Source organism: Giraffa tippelskirchi, chromosome 11 (assembly GCF_054371585.1).
Source record: "Giraffa tippelskirchi isolate mGirTip1 chromosome 11, T2T-mGirTip1v1.2.pri, whole genome shotgun sequence".
Classification (NCBI taxonomy): Eukaryota; Metazoa; Chordata; class Mammalia; order Artiodactyla; family Giraffidae; genus Giraffa; species Giraffa tippelskirchi.
The window spans coordinates 145,945,530-145,970,017 of record NC_137285.1 but is presented as its reverse complement, the minus strand read 5'-3'; the positions used below and the strand labels follow the sequence as shown (position 1 = coordinate 145,970,017).

The 24,488-nt window shown below is 49.7% G+C and overlaps 1 long non-coding RNA gene across 1 annotated transcript; it reads right to left on the bottom strand.

Moving 5' to 3' along the window:
- Positions 1–15,815: 15,815 nt before the first annotated feature.
- Positions 15,816–22,101, bottom strand: LOC145525479 (uncharacterized). The gene is made up of 2 exons (XR_014068234.1): positions 18,092–22,101; positions 15,816–15,937 (listed from the first exon to the last, which is right to left on the bottom strand). It is a non-coding gene; the product is annotated as an uncharacterized LOC145525479 (long non-coding RNA).
- Between the last annotated feature and the right edge of the window lie 2,387 nt (positions 22,102–24,488).

The following is a 24,488-nucleotide window of genomic DNA, read 5'->3' as shown; positions in this document are numbered from 1 at the left end:
CGCCTCCGGACCGGGCCCTGGCCTTCACCCGGGGGCCCTGTGGCTTCCCATACCAGCGTAGGGCAGAGCCACCTGGGAGAGTCTGGCGCTTGGGTCAGAGCTGAGAAAATGGAATCTGCTCCTCAGGAAGAGCTTTCCAGCGGCAGTGTGGCTTCTGTTTGTGCTGCCTCTCCTGGGCCATGGAGCGAGAAGCCGGCCTCCCCACTTACCCCTGTGAGCTCTTCCAGGCCCTGTGGCTGGCTGGGCCAGCTGATGCCAGGAGACTGGTGGCCGCTGAGCAGCACTGCTGAATCACCCCCAGCACTGAATGCTGCAGCCTCCATGTGGAGCTCTGCTTTGTCCTTCGCAGGTCAGGGTGTTGGTTTTCTTTTTTTAATAAACAAAACTGAACCTGACTCACAACTCAATAGAGGGCCACAGCTTGCTCAGAGTCACCAGCATCACCATGGTAACCATGTCATCGTGAACATTTCAAAAGGAAGTTATCAACAGCAACCTGCTGCTTCCTTCCTACCCCACAGCAGCCCTGGGCTTCTACCGCTCCCTGACTCTTGGGGCTGCGTGAATTGCCCAGGGCCAGGCCTGGGCTCCCCTAAAAGCTGAAAGTAGGGGCCTGTGGTTCCCACTCATGCTTACTTATCTGCCTCCTGGACATCCTTCCAGAAGGACCTGAGAAAGTCTCTTTCGTGCTGGGGTCCTAGGAGCAGACATGAAGCCCATATTTTAAAGCCGTGAATCCACAATTTTCTCATTGCTACCAGGAGGATAAAATTGTGTGGTGGGTACAGCTTCAGAGATGATAAAAGTTAGAATTGAAATGAATGTGAGGATGTTAATAATAATAATAACCATTTATCGAGTGCCTAACACCATGAGTCAGGCATTGTATAGGAAGCTTTATATACCTTGTCTCCCTTGATGTAATTAATTTTCTAGAGGCAATTTTATTTAATAAATTAATTTTAATTAGTTTAATATCTAGGATTTATTGAGTGTTGGACTCTCTGCTAAGCATTAATGTATATTTTCCCATGGGAAGCACTGTGATTATCCCCATTTTACAGATGGGAAAACTGAAGCTTAGAGGGGTTAAAGAATTTGTCTGAGATCACTCAGCTACCAAAGGATGGAAGTAGGGTTTGGGTTAGGTGTATCTGGCAGGCATCCTCATTATTTTAGTATCGCCTAAAACTCAGTAAAGGCAAGAAGTACATACTGAGTGTGGGCTTCCGTGATAGCTCAGTTGGTAAAGAATCTGCCTGCAATGCAGGAGATCCCGGTTCGATTCAATGGGAAGATGCCCTGGAGAAGAGATAGGCTACCCACTCCAGTATCCCTGGGCTTCCCTGGTGGCTCAGCTGGTAAAGAATCTACCTGCAATGCGGGAGACCTGGGTTTGATCCCTGGGTTGGGGAGATTCCCTGGAGATGGGAAAGGCTACCCACTCCAGTATTCTGGCCTGGAGAATCCCATGACTGTATAGTCCCTGGGGTCGCAGAGAGTCGGACACGACTTTCACTTTCACAGACTGAGCAGATAGAGGCTCCAGGTTTGCCTGGTATAAGAGACTTTCTCCAAGAGCCTTGACTAGTATTTCACCCCCTAGAAGTTTCCTGGTCACCCTCATCGGGGTCAACTGGGGAGACTGAAGGAAATGCAGATTCTAGGCCCAACAACATCTATTGCATCAGATTTTTGGGTGTGGGGCCTACGATTCTGTGTTTTGGGCAACTTTCCACGTTGAGCTCTAACACTGGAGAATTTAAAGTTGACTAAGCTCCTGGAGAGCAGGGACCATGCGTTCACTGAGACATCCCTAGAGCCTTGCTCAGGACACGGCCTTGAGCAGGGGCTCAGAAATCATATGTTGGATTTGCATGAAAATGAAATGGGGCCTGTCTAGACCCCTAAGCCTCGTCAGGATCAGGCCCTCCCTGGCTCCTGAGAGTCCACGCCCTACCACCCCCACCCCCCGTGTCCCCAACCCCTCCCCCTCCCCTAGCAGAACTGCCCCTAAGCTTTTCTCGCCCCTGTGACTTCCCCTGCAGTGGAAGCAGTGGGGTACACCTGTTGCCATAAAGCTCCCCTGTGGGGGGGGGGGAGGTGTAGAAACATAAGCCAGCTTTCAAGGCAGATACTACCCGACTCCTCAGCCAAATGTCTTGGGTGGATACACACAGGTTAGAGAGGAAAGCTTGGGATCTCTTCCTCTGACAAGTTTTAACCATAGAAGAGGCTTATTTATCAGAGCAAACCACCCAACATCAAGTAACAAGGCACTGGATCTATAGGCAATGCTATATGCCTATTAGGGACTATTAAGCAGTCATTAAAAAGTAAGGATATTGAAGAATATTTAATGACGTGGTGAAATCTTCACCAAAAAAATAAGAGAAAAAAGACAGAATACAGAGTTACCTGCATTGGAAAGATGTTTGTGAAATGCGGCAGAGAGGCCAGTGGTCCCCCAAAATCTGTTCTCCCCTTTTGCCATAGTAATAGAAGCCCTCCTTGGAAAAGATCCTATTTCCCAGGGGCTGTGGAACTGAGTACTGGCTGGTAGGGTATAAGCAGAAGTGATGCGTGTGAATTCCAGGAAGTGTTCTTTGAGGAGAAGGGGCTCCTTCTTTGCTTCTTCCCTCTGGCACAGCTCTTAGGTTGTGAGTGGGAAGCACGCGCTAAGGATGGGGAGCCCCAGTTAGAAGGAGCCTGAGTCTCCGATGGTCATGTACCAGTCTGGGCTGCTTCCCTCTGGACACCATTTCCTAGAGAGAGTAATGAACTTATAACTTTGGGTTTTCTGTCATTTGCAGATGAAACAATTATAATCAACGTAAGAAATGTGGTTAAGTAAACAGATACTGCAGGTTCAAAATAATATGAATTGTATGACTCCAATTTTATTTTCAAATGTATGTTTACATATATTTACACATGTATGCCATTGATGCTTTTGAAATGAGGTGTTGGAGAAGACTCTTGAGAGTCCCTTGGACTGCAAGGAGATCAAACCAGCCCATCCTAAAGGAAATCAGTCCTGAGTATTCATTGGAAGGACTGATGTTGAAGCTAAAGCTCCAATACTTTGGCCACCTGATGCAAAGAACTGACTCCTTAGAAAAGACCCTGATGCTGGGAAAGGTTGAAGGCGGGAGGAGAAGGGGACAACAGAGGATGAGATGGTTGGATGGCACCACCGATGCAATGGATATGAATTTGGGCAAGCTTTGGGAGTTGGTAATGGACAGGGAAGCCTGGTGTGCTGCAGTCCATGGGGTCGCAAAGAGTCGGACAGAACTGAGCAACTGAACTGACTGACTGACATACTTATGCAGAAAAGTAGATGGGAAGGTTGTAAACTAAAATGTCAGCAGAGGTTATTTCAGAGTGATGAGGCTATAAGGTTTTCACATGTAGTCTTGTTTGCTTATCTGTATTTTCCATTGATTTACAACGGAAGTTGTACTTTTTAAATAAGAAAAAATAATAAAAGGTATAAATTACCCCTATATATGATCCATGTGGGTTCTAATTATAAAATATATACCTTATTCATGATCACATGGAAAAAAGACTGAAAAGAAGTGTACTAAAGTAAATATTAATCTCCAAGAGCATGGAAAACTGTTTAAAATATATTGTTGGGAGGGAAAAAGGTTATTAAACAGTATAATTCTAGGGTTTTGTTTTTTTGGTAAAAAGAATAAAGTGAATATAAAATGTACACAATGTTATATGCCAAATATATCTCCATTAGAAAAAGAATAAAACTATATAAATACATGCTAGAAAAAAGAACCAGGAGGAGATCAGCCAACATATAAATTGCCTGATTCTCAAGGAGAGATTTTGGTGATTCTTATTTTTCTCTTTCTACTTTTTGGCATTTTCGAATTTTTCCCCCCATAAACCCGTAAGAAGCTTGTGTATTTAAAAGTGTTTTTATTTAGAGAAATTTTAACAATACAGAAAAGGGTGTTCCAAAAAACATTAAAACACATACCTCTCCACTGCCCAGAGCGCAAATGATTAATATTGTGTTATACGTAATTCCTGTCTTTATTTTCAAGAAACTAAGAGGAACAGTAAAGTCCTCTTTATGTATGTCTATCACGATCATTAAAAACACTTAAATTAGAGAGAACTTGCCCTGTCTGGGACAGCCAGGGTGGGGCCGTGGGAGGACAGGACGGAGGCATTTAGGGCCTGTTCACTTCCTTCCACCTTCGGCCAAGGGTTTGGCTCCAACTGCCTATTTCCAGGATGGAGGTGGCCTGGGTACCAGGGTGCCAGATTGGCCTGGCGCTGCCCCTGGAACATACAGCGGCCGGCAGGGCTGAAGAGGAGGGTCCCAGCCTAGCACTTCCCTCCTGAGGTCAGTTGGTGCCCAACTAGTGTTTATGAAGAGGGTGGGGCCCCGGTCGCCCAGCTCTGAGGCCTTTGCTCTCAGGGGAGCTGGCCCACGGTAGGCCACAAGCAAAGGGCGGCAAAACCACTGGCTCCTGAGAGGCTCGGAGGCTGGCCCCCAACTGGGAGGATGCTGGGAAGCGAGGGCCAGCAGCTAGGTGGTCAAATGGTCAGTGGAGGTTAAGCAGGTCCAGAAGGGGGGAGGGGAGAAGGGAGGAGGGAGGAGAAAAGGGAAGAGGCAGGAGCACTCACATTTACCCAACCTTTTGTCGGTAGTTATTATGTCCATTTTACAGAAGAGGAAACTGAGGCTCAGAAGGGTTGGGTCACTTGCCCCAGGTCTCACAGCTCCTATCAGTCCAGACTGAGACTCCAACAACCCCAAGGCTCACGCTCCTGCAGTCACATGGGGCTATGTTATGGGGCAGTTAGGAGGCAGCCATTCTGTATGACTCAGGGCCTACAGCAAGGCTTGGGGTCATTTGGAGTTTGATTTCCAGGAGGTGGTGGGATGGGAAGATAAGGTTTCTGAGGCAGCCTGTTCTCACTCAGTGTGAGTCGACAAGGGCCTCAGTGACCGTCTGGCTTGGAGGCGCAGAGAGGCTGGTCAAGTCTGAACTGATTTTGGAGAAGGAATGTCCCAGGGTCCTTTCTTTTTGACTTTACGGAAAGCCAAAGCCTCTAGGCCCATAGCCAGCTCTTTAGGAAAACATCAGAGCATCTCCCCAGAACTGGGAGGAAGATGAGAGTGGAGCCACCTAGACCTTCCCACTCACCTGCCAGACGCACACCCCTTCCCTGTCCGCTCCTGGGCCAACGTTGGGGGCAGGCTGGTATGCTCACATGTGTCTGTGTGTATGTGGGCAGCATGCGTGCACGCGCACACACACACACACACACAGACACACACACACGAGCATCAGGAGCAACCTCCCAGTGGACCACCATTGTCAGGTCTTCCCTGGTCTCCAACACCTGGCAGAGATCCCCAAAGGTGGAACAGGCCCGGAGACCCAGGCCGAATCATGGACAAGCTCTGTAAATGATCCATCTCCCTGTGGGCCTCCTACTTCCTTGACTCAAATGCCAGGAGCAGTGCCCTCTTGATGCCAGCACCGTGGGCCGAGAGAGACACACATTAACTCCTGCTGGGGAGGCTGCAGTCTTTTATCAGGTGGAGTTGGTTGAAAGTTTGGCTCTGCTGAATTCTGGCTATGCGATCTTGGCAGGTTCCCTAACCTCTCTGAGGTTCAATGCCTTTATCAAATTGGGATGTTTTTATTGATGATGATGATGATAACAGACACATACCTCCTCTTCTAGTGGCTGGAGGATTAAACCCAATAGTACACAGGAAGTGTCTGTGTGTTTCACACAGAACCTGGCGTACAGCAAACACCCGGCCGAGGCACCTAACACTTGCCTCATTCTCTTCCTCTCCCACCCCCATCCCTCTGTTGGGATCTAGCCTTTTCTCAGATGTGGCTAGGAGCACCTCCATCCCCTGCTCAGGCCTGAGGCAGCTATACAGTGTCTGAGGACCAGCTGGAGGAATTGGGGCTGAATCTAACACGCCAGGGAAATGGGTAGAGAGAATGGGCCTCCAAGGGGGAAAGACCAACAGGTGGCCCCTGGATGGAGAACCTCAAATTCTGCTGCTTTCTGGCTCGACTGCCCCACACAGGGCCCCACCTTATCTCTTCTGCCCCCACTCTCTGCAGATCCTCACAGACAGGTCGCCAGTTCCTCTAGTGCTGCCCAGGTTGTTGTTGTTCAGTCGCCATGTCGTGTCCAACTATTTGCGACCGCACGGACTGCAGCACATCAGGCTTCCCTGTCCTTCACTATCTCCCAGAGTTTGCTCAAACTCATGTCCATTGAGTCAGCGATACCACCCAACCACCTCATCCTCTGTCTCCCTCTTCTCCTCCTGCCTTCAATCTTTCCCAGCATCAGGGTCTTTTCCAATGAGCCAGCTGTTCGTTTCATCAGGTGGCCAAAGTATTGGAGCTTCAGCTTCAGCATCAGTCCCTCCAATGAATAGTCAAGGTTGGTTATGATTGCTGCCCAGATGATTATTATTGACAACAATTAGGATGCTACTCTCAGGTAATGACCACTGGCTCTGTGCTAGGCGGGGCACCAGGCATTATTTCCGTGTCGTGACAACCCAAGAGGGTATACTGTGTTTTCCCCAGAAAACAGACGAGGACAATGAGCTCCAGAGGGGTTAAGATCTGGCCATGATGAAAGTGGCCCAGCTGAGATTGTTTTGAAGCTGGGAGAACACGGGGGCAGAGTGGATCTTGATGGGCAGCAAGACATCCTATAGACTCAGACACATCAGTTGCCAGGGCTGTTGGTCTGGGATCCATGGGGTCCTGCTGGAGACTGCTCCATTCTGTTCATGGCCACCTAACTTGGCACCCAAGGGGTCCACGGAGTCCTAGCTGCAGGATGGATCTTCTGCCCACCCTCACGCTCGGGAGTTTCCTGTCTGCCCTGGTCTGAATGTTTGTGTCTCCTGCAAGTTCATATGTCGAAATCCTAATGCCCAGTGTGATAGTATTAGGAGGTGGGGGCTTATCCCCTCTAGGTCATGAGGGGCTTTCCTGGTGGCTCAGATAGTAAAGAATACGTGGGCAGTGCAGGAGACTCAGGTTCAATCCTTGAGTCGGGCAGATCCCCAGGAGCAGGAAATGGCAACCCACTCCAGCATTCTTGCCTGGAGAATTCCATGGACAGAGGAGCCTGGCGGGCTACAGTCCATGGGATCATGAGGATGGAGCCTCATGAATGTGATTAGTGCTCTTAGAAGAGATCCCACAGAGCTCCCTGGCCTCTTCCAGAACAGGGCTCTCACCAGAACCTGACCATGCTGGCACTCTGATCTGGGACGTCAGCTTTCATAACTGAGAGAAAGAAATTTCTCTTGTGCATTAGCCATCCACTGCGTGGTGTTTTGTGATAGTAGCTCAAACAGACTAAGACATCACCGCTCTGTCCAGGGAGCCCCTGACCCCATCCACAGCTGGGGAAGGAGATGAGGACCCTGACTCTCTCCTTCCAGCCCGGGCTGGGCAAGGCCCATTTAGGAGAACAGAACCACATTCAGTAGAGGGAATGGTTGCAAGAGCTGCAGGGCACACGGGGAGAGGGAAGGCAACTATCAGAAAACTGCCACAACCCCTGAGGCTGGAAGAATAAAGGGAGGAGGGGTGGTGCCCGGGGGCTGGGGCTGCCCACCAGGGCCTGGAGCCACGAGGGGAGAGAGCCAGGACTGCAGACACCCCTGGAAGCGGGGGGTCAAGTAGGGGGTAGGGACAGATACCCAAACTCCTCTCTTTCTCCTGTACCTTTTGTTGGGTAAACCTGGTCAGAAGCCAGTTGGCAGAGGAGTCTGAGGTGTGTTATTTGCCTTCGAAAGATGTTGAGCAGAACAGAGAAAGGAATAGGTGTGACAATAAAGAAAAAACAGATGACCAGGACACAGGCTGTTCCAAGGCAGCTTCCAGATCCCAACCTGCTGGAGGGCTCCTGCTGGAGAGGGTGGGCAGGCTCCAGATGCTGATGGTTAGGGGTTCTCTGGTCACCCTGGTTGGATCTGGTAAACCCTAACCGACAGAGCCGGCGTCCCTCTATATACTTGACTCTGACTACCTGGTGATCTCCGCCAATTTTGTCCTTCACTCCGGTGACTGTGTTTCTCTCTATTCCTAACTTCCTCCCCATCAGCACCAACCTCAAAGATCTGGGATCTCACCATGCCATTCTCTCTGGCCCAACCTAGCCCACCCAAGTTATAAGACCAGAGAAAATGCTGCCCAATTCCAAAGCCATCCACCAGCGTCTGGTTAAGAAGTGAAAGTATTAGTCGTTCAGTCGTGTCCGACTCTTTGGGACCCCATGGACTGCAGCCCGCCAGGCTCCTCTCTCCATGGTGTGGGTAGCTATCCCCTTCTCCAGGAGATCTTTCCCACCTAAGGATCGAATCCAGGTCTCCTCCTTTGCAGGCGGATTCTTGACCATCTGAACCACCAGGGAAGCCTGAAACTGAGGTCCGATACAGCTTTGTCAGCCCAAGCAAAGCCGTCTTACCTCTCTAAACCTTAATCTGCTTTATCTAAAATATGGGGCTAGCAACGATGCATATCTGCAGGGCTGCTGTGAAGAGAAAATAAGCTAACGTATGTACTCAGCATGTGCTGAGTGTCCCAGATGGTAACTTCAAAAGGCGTGGGAAGAAAGGCTTGGCGCTGCTGCTGACTCAGGAGGAAGCACCTCTGGACCTTGAAGGTCCTGGCTGACCAGAGTCCACTCACTGGTCATTTTCCCGGAGGTCTGATTCTCCCACATTCCAGTGGGCTGAGTAATGAGGCAGCCCTTTCCCCAGTCTGCATGAGTGGAGCTCTCACGGCTGAAAGAAGGAAGTTTGTTGCTCAGAACTGGGACGTGCCCTGTTTGGGGCACCACTGATGGCTGTCTGGATGGCTGATCGATGGGCACAAGGAAGCTGAGTGTCCCTGCTGCAGGGCCTGCTGGGTGTCTGAGCACTGTGAGGCCCCCGCCTGCCTGTTTCTCCGCAGAGTCCACCTCTGGTCTCATCTGGAGGACGAGGTTGCCAGAGTTCAGGCTCTCCCCTGGGCTTTCTCTTGTGTGCTGGGGGCGGGGGCAGGATAGGAGGCCTAGAAGCCAATCAAAAACTTTCTTGAACTTCCCTGGTGGTCCAGTGGCTAAGATGCCTCCCTATGCATGCCTGGGTTCAATCCCTGGCGAGGGAACTAGATCCCACATGCCGCAACTAAGAGTTCATATGTCACAACTAAAACACCCCACGTGCTGTAACTAAGTCCCAGCACAGACAAATAAAATTAAAATAAAATACAAATTAAAGAAAACTTTCTTGTGGTCAGCATAATGTTACAGAATATTGGGACTCCAGAGCTTGAGAAAGCTTCAGACAGAATCTTGGACCATCAAGGAGTGGGGGCTGGAGCCCAGAGGGCCCTCTTGATAGATTGCACATTGTCAGTGCTGGAAAGGTCCTGGGTCTGGACACAGAATGACTACTGCCGAGAGCCTCAGGCAGGGCCGTGGGACCTTAGAACGGGAAGGGACTCAGGGAATGTTTCTGTTGGAAGGCACACTAGAGTGTGTTTAATTCAAACTTCTGATTTTATAGCTGAACCCTCAGCTCTCTGTGCAAGCAGCCATGGGTGCATCTGAGAAGAATTTTCTAGAGATGAGGGCCATGTGATTGCTTTAGGTGTTTAGACTGGGGCAGAGAGAGGCAAATGCTTATAATTTATCTGTGAGGTCATCATTCCAGGAAAAAGAAGAAAAATAGCGATGGAACATTTATTCCACAAGTATGTGTTGACCCCTTCTGTGCTGGTTACAGCAGGGAAATGAAGAGGAGAAACACTGTAAGATAAGAAGTGGCAGAAAGTCAATGTGAGCTGGTTTCAACAAAAGGACATTTATTGGCTCATGTAACTGGAAGCCAAGAGGTAGGGTGGGTGTTTTGGATTAAATTGTGACCTCCTCCCAAATTCATGTGTTGAAGCCTTAGCTTCAAAGGGGACTATATTTGGAGATAGGGATAATTAAGGTTAAATGAGGTCATAGACTAGAACCCTAATCCGTTCAGACTGGTGTCTTTATAAGAGGAAGAAACAGCCGATCGCTCTCTTTTCACACACACAGAGATGAGGCCATGTGAGGACACAGTGAAAAGGTGGCTGTCTGCAAGTCAGCTAGCGAGGCCTCACCAGAAACCAACTCTGGACTTAATGGCCTTCTAGAATCATGAGAAAGTAAATTCCTATTGCTTAAGCCCCTCTGTTGTTCAGTTGCTAAGTCATGTCTGACTCTTTGCAACCCCACGGACTGTAGCACTCCAGGCTTCCCTGTTCTTCACTATCTCCCAGAGTTTGCTCAAATTCATGTCCATTGAGTCAGTGATGCCATCCAACCATCTCATCCTCTGTTGCTCTCTTTTCCTCCTGCCTTCAATCTTTCCTAGCATCAGGGCCTTTTCAAATGAGTTGGCTCTTTGCGTGAGGTGGCCAAAGTACTGGAGCTTCAGCTTCAGCATCAGTCCTTACAAAGAATATTCAGGACTGATTTCATTTAGGATTGACTGGTTTGATCTTGTTGCAGTCCAAGGGACTCTCAAGAGTCTTCTCCAACACCACAGTTCAAAAGCATCAGTTCTTCAGGGCTCAGCTTCCTTATGGTCCAACTCTCACATGCATACATGACTACAGGAAAAACCATACAGTTGGTAGTATTTTGTTAGGCAAACAGACAAGGAAAAGCAGACAAGACAGTGGATTTCAGAGCTGTTTAGTCCAGAAACTCTGACTCCATTTCCCTGGATTCTTTCAGCTCTGCTCTCCTTGTGTGTAGCCTATTTCCTAGGCTGGTAGCAAAAGCACTGCCATAGTTCTAGGCCTGGCAATGTCCAGAGTTAGAGAAAGAAAGGAGGTTGCTCCATGATGTTGCCTCGTAAAAACCAGAGAGCTTTTCCCCAGAAACCCCCATCAAACCTTTCCTTGCATCTCTTGGCCCTAACTAGATCACAGGTCTAAGAGACTCCAAACACAGAAGTCTAAGCAAAATAGAAATTTCTGTCTCTTTCATATCACAGAAGAGTTTGGAAGAAAGCCATCCAAGACTGATAGGAGGGCTCCACCATCCTCTAAATGTGGCTTTCCTCTCTAAGTCCAGGGAGACTGCTTCAATTTTGCTCACCTCTCAGAAAGGGGGAAGGGCTGGGGCAGGGCAGCGGAGCATATGTACATTCTTTTTGAGGGCACAGCTTAGAAGTGGTGGGCTTCCCTGGTGGCTCAGCTGGGAAAGAATCTGCCTGCAATGTGTGAGATGTGGGTTCGATCCCTGGGTTGGGAAGATGCCCTGGAGAAGGGAAAGGCTACCCATTCCAGTATTCTGGCCTGGAGAATTCCATGGACTATACAGTCCTTTGAGTTGCAAAGAGTCAGACACGACTGAGCGACTTTCACTTTCACACTTAGAAGTGGTAGGATGTTCATTGTCTGTTAGTGAAAACTTAAGACTCACAGCTGTTCAAGCTGCAAGGGAGGCTGGGAAATGTAGTCCTTACCAGGCAGCTGTCTGCTTGGCCCCAAACAGGGAATACTGTTACTAGACAAGAGGAGAGTGGAACCAGAGAGGTCTCTTCCACTTACTGATTTTAGGCACAGATTCCTGAATCAATTCTTAGGAAGGGTGGTGGGCCCACCCCTGGGCAAGGGATCAGTGTCCACAGAGGTATATGGGCTTGCTTAAGCCTCTGGATTCTGGGTCTGTTTGTTAGGGCAGTTTAGCTTGTCTGCTAGACAATACACTGTGCCTTGTACTGGATTGGCTAAAAACTTCATTCGGTTTTCCTATGTTTCAGATGAACTTTTTAGTCAACCCAATACTTCTTTGGCATCTCTTAGGAAGCTGTAAGGGAAGAATGGGTGCTAGGTAATCAACCAGTAGGGTCCACTACATTACCTGCCTCTGAGGCTTTCTGATTCTGGGAGGGGGATGGGTTTAAATAGGTCACTATGGGTCAACATGACAAACGGTAAGCTAGCAGCAATATCTAAGCCCCAGTGAAAACAGCGGAAAGAATGAAGAGAAGGCTTCTAAGAAGGGATAAAGAGTATCATGAGTTCATTTTTTTCTGGGTCTTACAGGCTACGTGGGAATTCCCCCAAATGATTTTGGTTGGGAAAGAGCCTTTCAGACAAAGAGAACAGCAAAATCACAGAGCCGTGAAGGCCCACGGGGTCTGGCTAGTGGTCTGGCGTGGCTCAGGAGCGGCAAGGGCCCGGGGGGAGTTAACGAAGGCCGCCTGAGAGCTGAGAGCCCGGGGGGGGGGGGGCAGCGGTCCCACTGCCCGGCCTCTGGAAGCCGCGCGGGGTTTGCGAGCCAGCAGAGACATGGGGAGATATGCGTCTTTCTCTGAGGTAGAGACTGGAGGGTGACTCGTTAGGAAGCTATTTCACAAATTTGGCTGAGTAATGAGGAGAGCCTGCAGCGGGGCTGCGGTGGTGGGAAGGGAGACAAGCAGATAGTTTGCAGAGAGATTTTGGTGGCAGAACTGACAGAACTTGGTAACCGGGTGACTGAGGGGGGTGAGCAAGGATAAGGAAGGGGGTTGGGTATGGTTAAATATGATCCTAAGTCTATATGCTTGTGCTAGAAATCTAGAGAGGGAGTACAAGGAAAACACGTTTTGGGGGTAAGAGGAGAAAACGATTACCCACCCTCCTGAGCCTGGTCCATGAAAGACTTCTTTGGGTCCCTTGAAAGTATGACATTCCTTCTTAACTCAGGGCTTCTGAACACTCTGTCCCTACTCCATGGAACACTGCCTTGTCCTCAAATCTCCAATTGGCTAATTCCTCATTTCCTCTAAGAGACTTCCTTTCTTCTTGTTCTTTTTTTTTTTTAATTTAAATATTTATATACTTGGCTGTCCCAAGATCTACGCTCTTCATCACAGCATGCAGGATCTTTAGTTGTGGCATGTGGGATCTAGTTCCCTGACCAGGGATTGAACCTGGGCCCCCTGTATTAGGAGCATGGAGTCTTAGCCACTGGGCCATCAGGGAAGTCCCCTAAGAGCCTACTCCCCTCTGACCTAGATGAGAAACCCTCTTCAATTTTCTTATCGTACCCCATGCCTTTTTCTTACAAGCCTCTCAATCAAGGTGGTTTAATCACTCAGTCATTTCCATGAGGGGCCACATCTGCCTTGCTTGTGGCTTCATTCTCAACACCTTGTCCAGTGCCTGGTACACTGTGGGCACTCGTGCTGGGTTTGAGGTATTCAATAATTGTCTTTTGAAATAGGAGTTGGACAATAGTTTTCATCAGGGCCCATTCAGGTGTGATGCAAAGCAATGAGGCCACCATGGGGACAGGTGATTGTGACCCCTTTTATAGGCCTGGATCACTCTAGACCAGTGGTTTTCAATCAGGGGTGATTTTCTCAGCCAAGGACATTTGGCATGTCTGGAGACGTTTTGGGTAATCCTGACTTGTGTGCATTTATGTGTGTGTGTGTTACTGAGGCTAGTGGGTAGAGGCCAAGGATATTGCTAAACATCCTACAATGTGCAAGACAGTCCCCCACAACAAAGAATTATCCAAGCCAACATGCCAGTAGTGCCCAAGTTGAGAAACCCTGCTCTAGAGATGGGTGAGCCAACTGGATGGCCAAGTGCCCATGTGGAGTACTGGCTGCTATGATCCAATCAAGGAAGAGCAAGAGAAGCTTCGTGGCTGTCACACAGAAGATATGGACTCGTGATGAGCAGCCAGGGGCCACCTTGGATCGGCCTCACACAAAGGCCCAACACCTGGGGCAGTTCTTTACTCAGCTCCCGACTGTAAGCCCAGGAGGCCCAGCCGGGCACTCTCCTCCCTCTGACTCACGCCATGGGGTTTCTCCTGCTCTTTGGTGGAAGCGGCCACCGCACACTCTTCCCACCCCATCTGCCTCGCTGATTATTTTCAGCTTGGCTTGCAGAGGCCCAACGCTGCAATTACACCCCAACCTCAATGGCTCCTTCTGAAAATAACATTTGGGTCGAAGAAAACCTCAGTCTGGTGGGCTGGATTTTATACTAAACAGTTAAAGAGTGGGTGTGGGCATGGGGGTGGGGGTGGGGACAAGGGAGTGGCACGATGGTACAATTAAGAGAAGAATCTGGAAGAAGGGCAAGGGAAGAAAGGGAAGGAGTGGTGGCAAGGGCTGTTGCAGAAAGAAAATACATCTCTGGGGGCAGGGGTCAGCCATCTTTTAGAAGTCTTACGCCAAGGCTTCATTTAAGTCCCTAATTGAAGGTTCTGTTTGCCGAAATAACTCACCCCTACCTCCAATCATTGAGGCCTGGGAAATTCATGTCTGCCTGGGGCCAGATGAATTAGTCTATGGGCATACCAATCTTTATCCAAGCTAGTGACCAGATTTTCCGACCCCAAAATAGGAGCCACATGGTTTGACACAGGATTTTTGCTCTCATTCCAGGCAAGCATAGCAGTCTGGGAAATGTAGTTTCAACGTTGATAGGTGGACTTTCTAAGCAGTTCCATTGTCAGTGGAGAAGACAGGACCTTCAAAGGAGGGATTCTCAAGGAAATCAGAGATGTATGGGTAACTTTAGTTCAGAGAAAAGAAGAAAACACTAGAAAAGAGAAACGTTGACTCATCCAGGGGGCAGTGGAAGGGGAGAAGTAGGAAGTGAGGAGAGAAAGACTTGGAAGTGCAGGTTGGATTCCTAGAGAGGCAGACAGAGATAAAGCTGTGTGAGGTGAGAATGGGTAAAACAGGCCAAAGAGTCCCCCACACCAGTGAGTCCCCCGCACCAGTGAGTCCCCCGCACCAGTGAGTCCCCCGCGCCAGTGAGTCCCCCGCGCCAGTGAGTCCCAGCGCCAGTGAGTCCCCCGCACCAGTGAGTCCCCCGCGCCAGTGAGTCCCCCGCGCCAGTGAGTCCCCCGCGCCAGTGAGTCCCCCGCATCAGTGAGTCCCCCGCGCCAGTGAGTCCCACGCGCCAGTGAGTCCCCCGCGCCAGTGAGTCCCCCGCGCCAGTGAGTCCCCCGCATCAGTGAGTCCCCCGCGCCAGTGAGTCCCCCGCGCCAGTGAGTCCCCCGCATCAGTGAGTCCCACGCACCAGTGAGTCCCACGCACCAGTGAGTCCCCCGCACCAGTGAGTCCCCCGCACCAGTGAGTCCCACGCACCAGTGAGTCCCCCGCACCAGTGAGTCCCACGCACCAGTGAGTCCCCCGCACCAGTGAGTCCCACGCACCAGTGAGTCCCCCGCACCAGTTAAACGCTCAGTTGTGCAGTCAGTTAGACTTGGGTTCAAATCTGGAGTATGTTAACCATCTGGGGGATCTTCAGCAGTAACTTAGCCTCTTTTTAGGCCAGGGGCTTCCCAGGCGGCACTTAATGGTAAAGAACCCGCCTGCCAATGCAGGAGAACCAGGTTCGGTCCCTGGGTCAGGAAGATCCCCTGGAGAAAGCCATGGCAACCCACTCCAATATTCTTGCCTGGAGAATCCCGTGGACAGAGGAGCCTGGCGGGCTACAGTCCGAAGTGTTGCAAAGAGTCAGACACGACTGAACTGACTTAGCATACAGATAGCAGTACCAGTCTAGAGTGAGGTTAGTCGGGTTTGCATCCTGACTCTGTGACTTGTGCAAGTCACCTGACCTCTCTGTGGCTCTTTTTTCGTCTGTAAAATTTAAACAACATCCACCTTCTAAGGTGTCCTAAGGACTCAGAATCTTAGAACAGTGCCTGGGACACTGGCAATCACTCAGCATATGTTAGTTATTGTTATTACCTCTGGAGTTTTTCTTCAAATGTAGCAGACAAAACACTTTTAGCTAACACATACATTTTTTTTTATTTGAATAGTTATGAGTTTATTTTCAAGTGTATTAAAATATACGACTAGCACATCAAAGCTGTGGTTTCACTAGTGTTGTTGCTTCAGGCAAGACTATGGAGAGAAAGAGAATCGATTTAAAGTTAATTTTAAAAATAAGAAAAGTTAATAAAATAAAAGTCAATTTAAAATATACAACATTGGAGGAATGTGGGTATGGAAGAAAATCATGCAGGCAATACCTAAATGGCTCACGAACTTGGAAAATAATCCAGATGCCATGTTCCTTTCTGCTTATAAAAAAACCTTCTAAGGCACATGGGTGGAGAACTGAAGGAGGAAAGATAACTGATCTAGATGCTATCAAAACTTTGCCTCTTTCCTCCCCCTCTGTAACCGCTGTCCTTCCCTCTGTGAGAATTCGGTAGGAAAGCCCAGGCCAACAAGACCCTGACATCCTAGTGAGCTTTGGCACCCCGAAAGCATTGTGGATTGGGGGCGCTCAGGGAAGAGGAGCCGAGCTCTGGACACCGAAAGCCAACTCCCCAACTTCGCTCTTCTGTGGCGTTAGGGCGATTTGGGCCTCTCTGATTTTTTTGGATCACTGGGTCAATCAGTCAGCCAATGCCTCGGGAGAAGTTTAATTAAGCTCAGATCGCCGGCGCGAGCTGCCAAAGGTCTCCCTGCCCGCCCCGCCCCCCGCACATCTGGTGAAAAGCTTCTCCCCGGCCCGCGCCTGCGCATAGGCTGCACGCCCCGCGCCCCGCGGCAGGCTCGGCTCCCAGAACGGCGTTGCAAACTGTTGCATCAGACAGCAAGCAGCCGGCCGGGCCGCCAGGGTTTCTAGGAAGATAGGAAGGTTTTGAGATCCTCTGTGGTCTCTCGGGAGCCTGGGCCGTCACTCAAGGTGTTTACACACTGGTAACACGATCCCCTGAAATCTCACGCTTGCTCCAGTCAGGGGAGGGACTTAGCCACAGGTGAAATTCGCTGAACTTCGCTGCTCCTGACCACCACCGGCCCCCCCCCCCGCACCCCAGGGCACCATTCTGGACCCACCGAACTGGATTCGGTGCTCTTTAGTAAGGGCACGGCCCCTGAAGGAATGAGCGGAGTTTGATTTCTCTTCCCAACTACAAGAATGCCCCTGAGGAATTTCTCTCACTCTGTGAAACAAAACTAATTTCCCCAGACAAGCGCTATTGCCGGTTCCCAAAAGGGCTTGGAAAGATCCCCGCAGGAATATTCAGGGGTTTCCAAATCTCTTCACCCCAGCAGCTGGACACGAAGACGCTGACCATCAAAACCTTCTTGGTGAGTGGACACACGTCCTTCTTCACGGATCGGCCTTCTTTGGCAGATCTCAGCCCCCGTGTTATGGAGGCTTTGGACATGAGCCACAGAATGCACAACCATGAACTCAGTGCAGACACAACATGCATACACGTTCTCTAGATCCAAACAGCTCTGCAGCTCAGCTAATGGAAAAGACCTCCTTAACCCTCCCTGGTCTTCTGGTCTCTGGCCCACTGCTTCCTCAAGAGGAGAGAAAATACTCCTGTATCTGGAAGGAGTGGGATATTCAAGAAGAATGAGTACTGATTTGGAATCTACTTTCTAAAGGGATTTCCAGGGACATAATCTGAATTTTTGAATGGATTAAAACCATGATCATTCAGTATTAATGGACTTTCCAAAAAGACAGAAACTGGCAATTTACCTTCAGCATTCTGTCTTTGCTAGGGTGTTGATGGTGAAAATCTATTCGATTTAAATAATCTTGAAAGCTAAAACAGGCCTAGTGTAGTGTTCTTCCTTCCCCTCATTATTATGGATCACTCAGGATCACTCAGTCCCAAGATTTAAAAAAAAAAAAAAAAAGACCCAAAAGACTTATAAGCATTATCCCACACATCCTTTTGCCAGTTAGTCACACATGTTTGTTTAAGCCAACATTTTTCTTTGGACAGTGGGGTATTATGGCACTTTGGGATTTTTCACCATAGCAGATGCTCCATGAATATAGCCTGAGCTACTCTGGTCAATAGTGATCTTATAAACTGAAGGAATGACTATTGGAAATGGAAGGAACCTGGGATAGTGGTGAAGCTGGAGCATTTCTGAGCCTTGCTTCTGAAGGTATATCAGGACCCAAACCTCCCACCAAATACGGAGTCCCCACAGAGGTATCTAGGGTCACAAGATGGAATCTCAGGGAGTTGCCGAAAGCTGACGGAATTTCAGGTATGTCTGAGCACCAGTCCTCACCTGGAGAAGGAAGTCATTCACTGCTGTTGGGCCTCTCCAGGCACAGAAGTTGGAACCATGAGGTCAGAAGCCAGGTGGGAACAGGAGAGAGCAAACTTCTCAGCCCACGGTAGGTTCTCTGCTGTACCGCTAGGGTCTGCGATCGTAGGCCCTGGATGCATGCTTGTAGAGTGAATGTACTGAAAGAATGAGGGAAGTAGCAGAGAGAGAAAAGGTCATAAAGGTCCAAGAATTTTGCAAGCAGCAGCCTGGGATGTTCAGGGCTTTCTTGTTTTGGGTAAGAGGGGAATCCTTCTAGTTCAGAGACATAGGGCAAGAGAGACACAGCTATTAAGTGACAAGTCTCAACAAGTTCCTTCTGCTTTGGTTTCCCAGTTTGGAAAGAAACCTCCAGTTGGTGAGTCCAGAGTTGGCCAGTCAATCTCAAACCAAGCCTAGTGACATCACCAACTATTGCTTCATCTCAACTGAATTCCCGGAGCAAACTTCTGGAAAAGTAAGGGGTCTGAGGGAGGGTGTGTGACTGAGATCCAGAGGACAGAAAAATCCCCCAGAAGCCACCCTTTAAAGCCGTAAGCAAAGTGATAGCCCAGATGATTAGATGATGCAGACAGACACTGGAAGTGTGATTCGTTTTCCACATTCTAAGAGCTCACTCACAAATTGTCAACACTACACCCGGCCTAAACCTAGACAAAGCTCCTGTTCTAAAGGCTTATGATTTAAATTCCTTGTGGAAAGTCTGTCTTTGAAATGTTTAAGGCACCTCATTTAATCCTCATTTCCACTTCAAGTCAGGTACCTCCTTCCTGAGAAATCCACCACATTTGAAGTTTGTAGCTGGCCTTCCTTCTCTTTTTGCTATTTACGTGCCAATTTAAAGGGTGGAGAGAGCCACATTAGTTTAAAAATAAAACACAAATAGGGAAATGAGGCTTGGTTAAAGTAAAAACCACAGAAGGGATTTTTTTTTCCCCTTTCATACTTTTCAGATTTTCCTAGAACCACCTTTATTTCCTCAGAGCCCAGGCACAGAAAGTGAGGGGGCCCCTCTGGATGCCCTTCCAAGGGAAAGCTGAATGCCTCATTCCTATTCTCCTCTCATCGCACCTGGAGGATTTGTATTCCTGTTTCAGACAACTGAGTCTCAGACTGGGGCTCAGAAAGCCATTGAAACCCTTATTTCACATGGGGTTTTTCTGAGCACTGTTAGAGTAGATTTTGATTTGTTTTTGCATGGTTTGTATCTTAACTATTCTGTTCAGCTATATCAGCTTGTACATTCTGGGTGATGGGTGATAGGAATGTGGCTTTAAAGTCAGATAACTCCTGGTGGATTCCCAGCATTGCTACTTACCAGTCTTGTGACCTTACCTGTCAAATGAGAGTAATGACGCACACCTCTCAGGGCTGTAATGAGGATTAAGGAGTCAAGCAGAAAGGGCTCAGCACAAAACAAGTACTTAATACACTGTCGCTATTACAAAAATAGATCCGTTTATCTATTCTCTCCTACCTTAACCAATTTCCTTCTCCGGTTTTGGAGAAGGAAAGCAAGCTCATCATCCAATGGATGATTTTTGCCAATTTTGCATCACTAGAGGGTCTATAAAGTAAAGGGGGACAAGGCCGAGTTTGATTTGTAAACATCGGGGCCTTCTGATGGGATGGGATCGGTGTTCTTGCCTCATAAGAGGTGACCACACCAGCAGTGCCGGGACAGGGGAAATCTTGAAGGCAGATGGTTGGGGTGGCAGGAGCACACAAGATGGGGAAGAGTGGTCAGGAAAAGCAGGCCCAAGGCTGAGGCGAGGGGCCAGATTGGGGGTGGTGGTGCCAGGAATAAAAGGCTCCCACTTTGGGGTTCTGAGTCTCCGGGCCTGCAGGCGGAGGCCCGCCAGCCCGGGGGTCTGGGGACCGTGGGACCCGAGGCGCGTGCGGCAGCGCCCTCTGCCGGCCGCGCGGGGCAAGCCGCCAGTCAACCAGCTCTGCAGGTGGGATCCGGGATCCCTCCCGCCGCCTCCGCCCGGCTCCATCCCTTCGAGGACCTCGCCGACCGGTCCCCGACCGGATTTCGGGAGGCTCATCTCTATCTGATACCTGTGGACTGATTAGAGAAGATGCTCGGAAACATCCGATTCATCCGAGATCGGAGGCCGCAGGAAGCCACCCAAATCCCGCAGAGGCTGCGCCTCTGGGGACAGGGGCCACAGCCTGCTGGGCTATCGGAGGTGGTTTGGAAGTAGCATCGCCTTTGGGCAAGACCGCGGGGTCTGCGGACAGAGAGGAGCCCTGGGTTCGCTTTCTGCCTCATCATTTACCAGCTAGGTGACCTTGGGCAAGGTACTTATATTTTCCGTGCGCCTTAATTTCCTCATCTTTAAGATGGAGAAAATGATCCCGACCTTGGCGGGTTAACCTGACGATTACACGGGATCAAACGGCCTGGGCTGGAATTGTGGCGCTGGACATCAGCAAGCTGTGTGCCTGGGGCAAGTTACTTAACCTCTCTGTGCCTTGGTCCCTGCAAAATAGGGATAATAACAGTACTTACCTCCGTGGGTTTGTTGCCTGCAAAGCGCTTAACACCGTGCCTGGCACAGAGTAAGTGCTCGATAAATGGTGGCTACTGTGGTTGTGGTCGTTATTATTGTTCCTAGGGCCGCCGAGCAAACGAGCAGAACTCTAGCTGGCGGCTCTACCTAGTCTTTCCTGGGTCCGGCTATTTCTTTGCCGGCATTGCTAAAATCTTTTACCAGGCGCTAGCTGTCCTTATCAGTGGCCGAAGGACAGCCGGCCTTCCAGAGTTTGGAAAATCGAGGTTCCCCTGGAGGAGGGCCAAGAACGCGGCCCACGGGCTGCGAGGACCGGACCTCCCGGGAGGATGCTCGCGCCGCCCCGCGCCTTCTCCGCCCGCGCCTCCGTTAGCGCGCGTCAGAGCCGCAGTGACGTCGCCGGGCCCCGCGGGCGGTGGGGAGGCGCGGCCTGGACGCGCGGGGAGCCGGGGATGGCCCGGGTGGCCCGGCCGCGAGAGTGCCCTGCGGTCCCTGGCGGCGGCCGAGGCAGCCCGAGGAGCTGCGGGAAGGCCTGGGCGGACTCTCCGGCGCCTGCCGGGCGCCGGGACGCACCCGGGCTCCGCCTGCAGCCCCGCGCGCCCCAGACCCGCCCAGTCCCGCGCAGGGCTGGCTTCCTAGCGGCCGCTCAGCGTCTACGTGGTCCTTCCATCCCCTCCTGTCCTCTACTTCCCCGCATGGCCCTTCTGATCCCTTTTCGTCCCCAGCGGCCCGCTCACTTTCTTCTTCCTCTTCCCTCCTCTGGACCAACTCACTTGCTGTGAGTGGTTAACAACCACCCACAGGAGGCGCCTCCCACTCCCAGCTCCATCTGCAGCCCTCGGGACGCCCAGTCTCTTCGCTGGCCTGGCCGGACAGTTCCACTTGGCTTGCTCTGCACGCATCTGCAGCTCGCCGCGTCTCATCCCTCTCAGTGATAGCAGGGCCACCAAACTAGACACCTAGCGTTCCCCTCTAAACACCTCTCCAGGCACTCTCTATTTCTTCATTCTAATTCCGGGCAGCCTGGTTTAGGCGCCCCTCTCCCACTGACTGTTAACATGCGCCCCTCACTGCCGCCTCCTTCAAATCCATCCTCCGCACACCGCCAGCGCGAGTACCTAGTCATGCCTGGCCATGCCTTTCTCCGTGTAAGGCTGCCAGGACTGGGACCCCAGCCCATTCCGTCTTCACGGACACCCTCCTTTGCCGTTTTCTATCTGACACCTTTATCCGGAGCTAGTCCTATGCGTCGGCCCCTGCTGGGACCAACAGTATCTTTCCTGCTGTGGGGCCTGATCAAGGGAATTTACACCTCCCTCCGCCTCCTCTTACTCATTCTCCAAAGCTTAAGATGTGAGTCACCTCTTCAAGACCGCCTTCCCGCTTCTGCTATCTGGCTGAGTGAAGTGTCTCTGGACCCCCAGAGCTTTCCGTCCCTGCTGCTTGAGTCATATTTGGCACGAAGGCCTGCTCTTTCAAGATGGCCTCTGCCTGGTCTCTGCACCACCCCCCACCCTCACCCCCAATCCCACCCTCTTCCGCTGCCTGCTCTGGCCACACCGGGATCTCAGTTCCCAGCCTCTATGTTCTCCATCCCATGTCAGCATCTCTGTACAGCCTGTTCTCTCTGTCCGGTGTACCTTTCTGTCCTTTCTCACCTACTCAATGTTTGGCTCTCATCCTAAGTAAGCATCATTTCCTCAGAGACCTCTTCCCTGACCCCTCCCTCCCCACCCCCGATTCAGTTGAATTCTCCTTTGATAGATCAAACCCTATTAGACAAAAAAAACCTACAGAGATTATATCCTTAACACCTGTTTATTCTATACCCCTCCCCTGGTACCCCCATGCTCCTTGCCAAAGTTTAACATTTGCTGTTTTTTCTTCACATCTTTTTTTCCCCCTTTGATTGGGTTATAGTTGATTTACAATGTGTTCATTTCAGGTGTACAGCAAAGTGAATCTGTTATACATATATCCACGCTGTTTTAGATTCTTTTCACATATAGGTCATTACAGAGTATTGAGTAGAGTTCCTTGTGCTTTATAGTAGGTTCTTATTAGTTTTCAGTTTTATATTTAGTGGGCTTCCCCACTCAGAGGTAAAGAATCCGCTTGTCATGCAGGAGCCACAGGAGACACAGGTTGGATCCCTGGGTTGGGAAGATCCCCTGGAGGAGGGCACAGCCACCCCCTCCAGTATTCTTGCCTGGGAAATCCCAGGGACAGAGGAGCCTGGCGGGCTACAGTCTATGGAGTTGCAAAGAGTCGGACACGACTTAGCGACTGAGCACATACACAGAACACACACGGTGTGTATATATAAATCCCAAGCTTCCAATTTATCCCTCCCTCAAGTCTTGTTTTCCTGTATTTGATTTCAGTTAGGATTAATTGTTAAAAAACGTCTGATTTTATATTGGAATATAGCTGATTAACAATGCTGTGATAGTTTCAGGTGGACAGCAGAACAGCTCAGCCGCACACATACATATATCCATTCTCCCCTAAACCCCCCTCACATCCAGGCCGCCACTTAACAGTGAGCAGAGCTCCGGGTGCTGTATAGTAGGTCCTTGTTAGTGATCTACTTTATACATGCGTGCGAAGTCGCTTCAGTCGTGTCCAACTCTGTGTGACCCTATGGACCGTATCCTGCCAGGTTCCTCTGCGTATATGTCAATCTCAATCTTTTTCCCTCAAGTCTTTTTTCTTTTTTTAAGGACAAAACTTTACAGATCTAAGTGGCGCCCTCTGAACTCTTTTCTGTCGGTTCCCTGAGGTACCCACTCTCCTGTACTTGGGCTTCATCATTCTCATACGTGCTTTTGTATTTTTGTTTTTGTTGTTGCAAACATTTGTGCCTGTAAACACTTCACAGGACTGTTTGGCATGCTTGTAAACTTTGAAGAAATGGCATTTACTCGATATATCATTGTGTAACTTGTTTTTTTCACTCAGCACTGTGATTTTGAAATGTAGCCACACTGATACATGTGGTTCTAAATCATACATTTTCACTGCTGATTAGGGTCCCATTGAATGCATTCACCACCCTTTACTCATCTCCTTGAGGAAGACATTCAGCTAATTTTCACATATTTTGTTGTTGTTAGAAACAAGGCTACAATTATTTATTTATTTATTTTTTTACCCATCCTCTTGTGTGAAAGTAGCCACCGGGTAGATACTTGGATATGGAGTTGCTGGGCTCAGGCCGTGTGAATTGGCAGCTTTACTGGGGATGAACAGTTTTTCAAAGCGGTTATACCAATTTACACCTCGATAGCAATATATGAGTTCCCATGCTTGGCTTCCTCAACAACACTTTGGTAATGTCAAACTTGAAAACTTTTGCCAAGCTGGTGGGTGTGAAATGGTATTCCAGTGTTTGAATTTGCAACTCCCTGTTTACAAGAGAGACTGAGCGTACTTTCATTTGTTTATTGGCGATTTGCCTTTTGTCTTTTTTAAATTGCCCCCTTGGTTTATTTGACGGTGCTTCTATTGGATTACCTCTTATTACGATAGGAGTTCTTTATGTATTCTGGATACTAGTTCTTTGTCAGGCTGTAGCCCATCTGGTGTCTTCTACTCCACTCAAGTGCAGTTTTAAATCAGTCTGTGTAATTGTTTGATTAATGGCTGACTTTCCTACTAGACTGTAAGCTCCACATGAAGAGGTACCATCTCCTGCAAGGGACACAGTGTCTAAAGCATGCACGCGTGCTACGTCACTTCAGTCATATCCGACTCTTTGTGACCCTCTGGACCATTGCCCACCAGGCTTCTCTGTCCATGGGATTCTCCAGGCAAGAATACTGGAGTGGGTTGCCATTTCC